The sequence below is a fragment of the Pinus tabuliformis genome, chromosome 2_2, assembly GCF_031772625.1.
Source record: "Pinus tabuliformis cultivar Carrire ecotype Pingquan chromosome 2_2, CPIR1, whole genome shotgun sequence".
Classification (NCBI taxonomy): Eukaryota; Viridiplantae; Streptophyta; class Pinopsida; order Pinales; family Pinaceae; genus Pinus; species Pinus tabuliformis.
In genome coordinates this window covers 859,959,343-859,968,291 of record NC_142300.1, presented here as the reverse complement: position 1 = coordinate 859,968,291, position 8,949 = coordinate 859,959,343, and positions in this window count along the sequence as shown.

The window sequence follows — 8,949 nt, the reverse complement described above, 5'->3', positions numbered from 1 at the left end:
GTGTGTTGCTTTTAATTTTGAGGTTATACATTATAAAACACTTATGGATTTGCTCAATCTTTCTCTAGGATTCTCTAGAGATGCTACAACCCGAAGCTTCACATCCATATAAGATAACTAGAGTGACTAAAGTTTCAAAGAGGAACTTCTTTCTATCCCACATTACAAGGTTTGTTGTTTTACAATTATTTTCAAGACCAAAATAAGCTTTCCATCCCCCCATTAATCCTTTTCTCAATGCTATAGTTCCAGTTGAGCTTGTGATGACTATCAATTCCTAGGTACTTGTAGGTAGACACTTCCTCCAAGTTACTAGTGTCATACATAAAATTAGCATAAGTGTCCTTCTTGGATTTGATAATCATAACTTTTGTTTTGTCAGTGTTAACAATCATACCCATGGTAGAGCAGAAATCCTTAAGAAGTATAAGTTGCTTATCAAGATCAGATGGGCACCTTGCGAGAAGAACAATATCGTCAGCGTAGAGAAGAAGGATGATGACTAGCACATCCTGCTTCCTTTAAACAACCTTCTAGCTTGTCAATGTAAATGCCAAATAGGGTAGGGGAGAGGGGGAAACCTTGTTTAACTTCGATATTACACTTAATATCTTTCGACCACCCCTCATTGCTCTTTAACTTGGCAATTACATTCTCGTATAACCTTATAGTGGCAACTCTCAACTCAAAAGGAACCTTTAGCTCTTCTAATCTATTCCAAAGGTTGTTTCTAGGAACTGTATCGAAAGCCTTTCTAAAGTCCACAAAGCAACAAAAGAGATTGGATTTATCATTGTGGCATTCCTCCACAATGATCCTAAGCGTAACGAGGTGGTCTGTTGTTGAGTGCTGCTTTCTAAAACCCGCTTGGCCTTTAGCTCGCTTACCTTCACTTTTAAGCCATATGCTCAACTTCCTTTCCAAAATAATACCATATAACTTGGCTAGGAGAGGGCTGATCATAATTGTCCGATAATTAGAGGGGTTATTTGTATCCCCGCTTTTAAAAATAGGGATAATGAGGCTTTGAGTCCATGGTTTAGGGAACCCTTGCTTGACCGCTTGATTGAAAAGCTTGTGAATGTGGGGGATGAGGACATGACCTCCAATTTTTAAGATTTCCGTCTGGTAACCTTCAATGTCCTTAGCTTTCCCATTAGCCAAGCAATTAACCCCAAAATCAATGTCTTCTAATGAGAAAACTTCTTTCGTTGTGAGCAGGGTTTCAAAGTTATCCATGACATTTGGAGATTCATAAAGCTTTTTAAGATAGGAATTCGAGTCGTGTAAAGCAATTTTATTATTATATTTAGTTTTCCTAGTTAGAATCTGCCTCCAGAATTTCTTAGGAGCTACCTTAGAGAGGTGCAAGAGATTCTCTTATCTTTTACGAATATACTGCCTTTTTGTCCTTTCAGTTAGGGCTTTGTATATTTTTATATTACCAATTTTAAGAGATTCTGTTATGAAACCAGCTCAAGAAAAGATAGAAAAGATAGATCAACACCTTAGAATTCAGCCTCTTCGAGGGGGCAACCTCCTTTACATTACATAAATGAACAATTCTTGGATGATACAAATGACAAAACCTCCTTTCTATATATAGGAGTCTAAGGAGTCACAATATAATCCAGCCGACCTAACAATAATAATATAAAGCCACAAAAATAACAATAGAGGGATTCTATGGGGCACAGAAATAACAATATGGGGGTAATAGGGGCACAACAATATAAATAAGGGGTATAACTACAATAGTAATGGGGTAATCACTAGTATTATAGGGACCCAACATGCCCCTCTCCTTCAAAAAAGTGTTGTCCTCAACGCTTGAGTAGTTCTGGATACTTCTGCATAAAATTCTCATCCTCCCATGTGGAATCTTCAGCGGATAAGTTCTTCCACTTGATAAGATACTCTGAAATTGATCGATTTCGTAGCTGTCGAGTTCTTGTTTCTGTGACTGCTTCCGGTTCCAATATAATTTTTCCTTCCTCGTCAAGTTCTGGCAATATTGTTTGAATTGGGAGCTTGTCACCTATAACCTTCTTTAAACATGAAACATGGAAAACTGGGTGCAATCGAGAAGCTGCAGGAAGCTCCAATTTGTATGCCATAGTACCAATCTTTTGCAACACCTTGTACGGACCATAATACTTTGGTGATAATTTATTATCCTTCTTAGCTTGCTTTAGGGACATTTGCTTATATGGTTGTAGCCGTAGGAATACCCAATCACCTACATCAAAACTTCTTTCACTGCGATGTTGATCTGCCTGTTGTTTCATTCTATTTTGTGCCAACACGAGGTTATCCTTTAAGAGTTGGAGGACTTGTTGTTGATGTTCGATGTGATGTTCCACTGCCTGAACCTTAGAATTTTCTCTTAAATATGATGTGATGGATGGTGGTTGATACCCATAAAGTGCCATAAATGGGGTCATTTTTGTTGCTGTATGGAAGGAAGTGTTATACCACCATTCAGCCAGAGGCAACCATTTGACCCATTGTGTCTGTTTATCAGATACAAAGCAACGAAGATATCCTTCCAAACATTTGTTTACTATCTCAGTTTGCCCATCAGATTGAGGATGATAAGATGAGCTATGAGCTAACTGAGTACCAAGACAAGAAAATAATTCTGTCCAAAAATTTCCAGTGAAAATGGGATCTCTGTCACTTACAATAATCTTTGGGTTTCCATGTAGCTTTTGAACTGTTTCCATAAATGCAGTAGAAACTGTACTGGCTTTAAATGGATGTGATAATGCACAAAAGTGTGCATACTTGGTAAGTCTGTCAACTACCACCATGATGACACTCTTTCCCTCAGACTTGGGTAAACCTGTGATAAAATCCATTGAAACCTCCTCCCAACGTTGGCTTGGAATGGATAAAGGTTGTAATAGACCCGGTGTCTTAATTGTTTCAACTTTATTTTGCTGGCAAACCAAACATTTCGCCACAAACTTTTGAATATCTGATTTAAGGCCATCCCAAAAAAATTCCTTCTTAACCCTGTGGTAAGTTTTTAAAAATCCTGAGTGCCCTCCTAAGGGAGAAGTGTGCAATTCCATAAGAATCTTTTGTTTTAGCTGGGAATTCTTACAGAGGTATAAGCGATCTTTGTACCATAACGAATCATTTTGCCAGCTAAATGTATCAGAAGTACTGGAATCTTGTTGTAGCTTTCGAATAAGTGCCCACACTTCTTCGTCATTCTTCCATTCCTCCCTTGCTTCGTTTATCCAATCTGGTTGGATAATAGAAATGGCACACAACAATGCTTCCACATCCTCATCCTTTCTTGAGAGTGCATCTGCCACCACATTTTGCTTCCCTTTTTTGTAGATGATTTCAAAGTCATAACCCAACATCTTTGTGACCCACTTTTGTTGCTCTTCAGAGGATAATCTTTGTTCTAAAAAGTATTTAAGGCTATCATGATCCGTTTTTACCTTGAAGTGTCTTCCCATTAGGTAGGGTCGCCATTTCTTAAGTGCATGGAGTATTGCCAACATTTCCTTCTCATAAATAGCTTTGCTTAAAAACTTTCCCTTGATTGGACGACTTTCAAAAGCAATGGGTCTTTCATCTTGCATTAGAACAACACCAATTCCATTTCCTGAAGCATCACATTCCACAATAAAGGTTTTTGTGAAGTCCGGTGTAGCTAAGACCGGTGCTTGGCACATTGCCTCTTTAAGATGTTCAAAGGCCTTTGTTGCTTCCGGAGTCCATGAAAATGAATCTTTCTTCAATAATGTTGTTAGAGGTGCTGCTATTCTCCCATAATTCTTAACAAACTTGCGATAATACCCTGTCAACCCAAGAAATCCTCGCAGATGCTTTATGGATGTGGGGATTTTCCATTCCTTAATGGCTTTAATTTTGCTAGGGTCTACCTTAACTCCTTCATGAGATACAATATGACCCAAATATTCCACCTCCTGGACTCCAAAGAAACATTTGGATCTTTTTGCATATAATTGTTTCTCCTCCAATAGTTGTAGCACCCTGTCAACATGTTCAACATGATCCTTCCAAGACTTGCTGTAGATTAGTATATCATCAAAAAATACTAACACAAATTTTCTAAGGAATGGTTTGAAAATTGAATTCATCAAACCTTGAAATGTTGAAGGTGCATTGGTAAGGCCAAAAGGCATGACCAAAAATTCATAATGACCCTCATGAGTTCTAAATGCCGTTTTCGGAATGTCTTCAATCTTCATTCTGATTTGATGATATCCCGAACGAAGATCCAACTTGGTGAAGTAAATTGATCCATGCAATTCATCCAGTAATTCATCAATAACAGGAATGGGGAACTTATCTTTAATAGTGAGCTTGTTGAGCTCCCTATAATCCGGACACATGCGCCATGATCCATCCTTCTTGTGCACCAATACTACTGGAGCTGAGAAAGAACTTTGACTCGGTTGAATTATACCAGCCTCTAGCATTTCTGCAACCATACGTTCAATTTCACTTTTTTGGACATAGGGATATCTGTACGGCCTGATGTTTGGAGGAACACTTCCTGGAATCAGATGAATAGCATGATCATGATCACGCATAGGTGGGAGACCTTTGGGAGTCTCAAATACCTTGGAATGATTGTCCAGGACTTTTTGGAGATCTGGAGAAATAGATGATTCCAATGTGGAAACATCTAGCGAACATAATTGTGCAATTACACCTCTTTGCTCCTTTTTTAGAAGCTTTGTCATACCATTAGAGCTGATTATCTTTCCTGGTTTCCCTGCAATACCCCTTAATTCAACTTCCTTTCCTTCCGTAGAAAATTTGATGAAAAGTTCTTGAAAATTAAAAGCTATTGTACCCAAGGATTGTAGCCATTGGACTCCTAGTACAACATCAGCACCTCCCATTGGAATGGAAAGCATTGGGCTAGTCAATACATATTCTCCCATGGATAGCTTGATATTATGGCACTTTCCAGAGCAATTTATTGTTCCTCCATTTGCAATCATCACTTGACACTCTGGTGCTGGATATAGGAAGCAATTCAATTCTTTTGCTACCCTACAATGAATAAAATTGTGGGTGCTTCCTGAATCAATCAACACTATTACCTTTTTCTTCTTGATTTGTCCTTCTATCTTGATGGTTTGAGGAGTGGTAATTCCCGCCAATGCATTACAAGATATGGTCGGATTTATTTGTTCTTCATCTAGGCTTTGTTCCTGGAGTATATCTTCTTCTTTTGACCTTTCTTGCTCCTTTTCTTCTTCCTCTTCACAATCTATGTAGAATAATTTCTTCTCAGCACACTTATGACCTTTAGTGTATTTGCTATCACAACTGTAACAAAGCCCTTTTGCTCTTTTTTCTTCCAATTGTTGTGGTGTCAACCTTATAGGTTGTGGAAGACTAGGGGCAACAACACTTCCGTCTTTATAGTTGTGAGTGGTATGCTTCCTGGTTGCCATAATTTTGCTTTCCATTTTTCTTGCTAACCTGAATGCCTTCTCTAATGAATCAGGTTCCCAAAGGCGAACATCATGTTGGATATTATCCTTTAAAGACCCTATGAACACATCAATCCTATGCTCCTCTGGAATATCTTTTACCCTTATGTTCAATTTTTGGAACTCCTCAATGTGCTCCATTACTGAACCCTTTTGTTTGAGACTTATCAATTGGCTAAAAAAAGTGTTGCTTTTTGTATCTTCATAATGTGCTATCAATTCTTCCGTAAAAATTGCCCAAGTGATAAATTGTTTACGAGAGCAAAGCCATTGATACCATACAAACTGATTTGGTTCCAAATATACAGTTGCCATACGTACCTTTTGTGCGTTTTGCACATTATTGAGATCGAAGAATTGCTCCATCTGTAATATCCATGTGGCGGGATCCTTGCCATCAAACTTCCTCATATCGATTTTTGGAATATGGTGATTCTTCGATCCAACATTAGCGTCTATGGAATCATGATTAACATTTCTTTTGTTCTCATCATGAGTTTCCTTTACTACCTTTTCACCATTAGTGACCCTTTCTTGTAGCAACTTCTTCAATTCTTCCATGTCTGTCTTCAAATCTATCTTCAAATCTGCCATGTATCTCTTCAAATCTGTCTTCGAATCATCCATCTTAGCTTCCATGCCCTTTATCTTAGATTCCACGCCACTTATCTTAGCTTCTGTTAGCTTTTGTGAGCGTGACATTTGTTGCACTTGTTCTTGTAATTTTGATATATCATGTAGCATTTCTTCCTCTTCTTCATGAGTCATGCTAGAGCTTTCAGGTTCCTTACTAGGTGTTTGCATTTTCTTTCCTCGGGGCATCAGTTACCGATAATAATGCTTTACTATGCCCTTTGAATTCCGTTAAACCAAGCTTACACAAAAAATTAAAAAAAAAACTACACACCTTTTTTCACTTTATAGAAGCCTGATATTGAATCTGATGTATCTCTGTAATTTCAGATCATCCAGTTCTGAAATTGCTACCTGTAGTAGCCTTCTGTGTCCTCTTTCCAATGCCACAAGTCTGAGCCAAATTGGATTCTCCAAGGAAGAGTTATGTGAAATCTCCCACAGTGACTTGCTTTTAGACTGGTTCAGTAGAGCGAACTTGTACGACGTGCCACGAGTCACTGTTTCAACCTTTGAATCTGAAACACACATACAAGAAACTACAGTCCGTCCTCTTTCTGTACCTTCTTACGAAATTTCAATCCGATCCCCAGAGAGAAAGTTATGACGATTTTCCCTAGGTCACCTGTTTTGAATGTAATTCAGGAGTCTGCAAAAAGACCAACTTCCTCAGATCATATCTCCGCAAATATCGCGCGAAAAGCTCTGAAATTCAGACCCAAGGTTCAGCGCGATTTCTTCTCAAATGGGTTTTTTTTGCGACTTCTGAAACGTCACAGAAAAAAAAGTTATAGCGAAAATTCCACGATGACCTGTTTGGAGCAGCGAAACCCTAGAATCCAAAGCTCTGATACCAAATGTTATGAAACCAGCTCAAGAAAATATAGAAAAGATAGATCAACGCCTTAGAATTCAGCCTCTTCGAGGGGGCAACCTCCTTTACATTACATAAATGAACAATTCTTGGATGATACAAATGACAAAACCTCCTTTCTATATATAGGAGTCTAAGGAGTCACAATATAATCCAGCCGACCTAACAATAATAATATAAAGCCACAAAAATAACAATAGAGGGATTCTATGGGGCACAGAAATAACAATATGGGGGTAATAGGGGCACAACAATATAAATAAGGGGTATAACTACAATAGTAATGGGGTAATCACTAGTATTATAGGGACCCAACAGATTCATCAACAACTTCCTTAATTGCTCTCCTTGCACTTTTACAATCTTTGTCATACTATGGGTTGGTTTTGCTATTTCTTTTATTACTTGAAACTTCAATTGATAACTTGTTAATAGAATATGAGAGGGTTGTAGTAAAATTATGATAGAGATCTTCTATGTTGTTTATACTAGATAAAGGAATCAAATTAGTTTTTAATTCATTTAGAAAGAGATCTTTTTTTAATTTCCATCAAAGATTAACTTCTTTTGGCTATAAGGATTATCTTCCATGGGATCTTTATGCATGACAAAATTGAGAGTTATAAGTAAAGGCCTATGATCAGAGTCAGGCTCGTGGTCGTTTAAGATGTCAAATTTTTTTATTTCATTGTATAGAGGGAGATCGGAGATAACATAGTCTACCACGCTGCTACCAAGCCCATGGATGCAGGTCATCTGGCTAGAATTGGGCCACTTCTTTAGACCGTTGCAAATTATGAGATCCTGAGCACTACAGAGCTTGACTAGCTTCGACCCAAACAAATTCTCCCCGAGGTCTTTAGAGCTCCTTTTGTACTGGCTAGCCAGAGGAAGGTCTTCGTTTAACCAAAGAGGATTAAGGTTGGAATGATTGCTTAGAAGAATAGCTTGGTTGCTTGAAGTTTGAGCATTAAATTCACCCATTAAAAGGATATTGCCTTCATTCCTTAGGCTAGAAATATCATTCTCTAAACCATTGTAAGGACTATTTTGATCCGGATTTAAACATGAACGCAACAAATTACAGAGATAACCATATACACAAAGATGCAGCGGAAATAATACTTCATTTCATTAATGGAAAATACTGAAATATGCTTACAACCAGAAATGGAAATAAACCAGCTAGGGCGATGGTAGCTTATCTCTGAGAAGAGATGTGGGGGCTACATGCCTCTGAACTGTTCTAAAACTGTGTTACAATGAGGCTCGAAGGCCTATTTATTGTTGAGAAACAATGGAAAACCCTTCACATCCCGAAACCTAACCCTAGAAGATGAAACGCCAAATTGTGGGCCCCTTTTGGGTAAATTGGTACATCAATTTCCCGGGGTCGTAACTTTGGCATACGATCTCCGTTTGACACGTACGATAGCTCGTTAGAAAGATCTATCCGAGTACTACCACTTTGGGAGGTAACATCGGTCCATGGACCCATGTTGCCCCAGATTCCCAAAAAATGTCGTTTAGGGCCTCAAAACGGCTCCGGAAGTTCAGGACCCGAAAAACTGCTAAAAATAGTAAATTGTGCTGCAATTTAGGAAACTGAAAAAGCTGAAAGAGACAATTGTGGGGGTCCAAATGGGATAGGTGGGTGGCCACCAACATCCACCTGGATCATTCCTCCCCCCTTAGGAAGCAATGGTCCCCATTGCGTTGAGTTCCTCCCTGAGATGAGGAAGCTTCTGCTGAGCTGGTTCTCTGGTGAGCTGTTCTGCAATCTCTGATGTGTCCAGAAATGGTGGGAAGCATGGTCGACGACGGTCCACATTGAACACTCGGTGCAAGCGAAGGAATGGAGGAATGCTGTGCTTCAAAGCATTGTTTCCCGTAGCCTTGGTACTGATGTAAGGACCATGTCGGAGTGGTCTGAGTTTCTGATGGGTT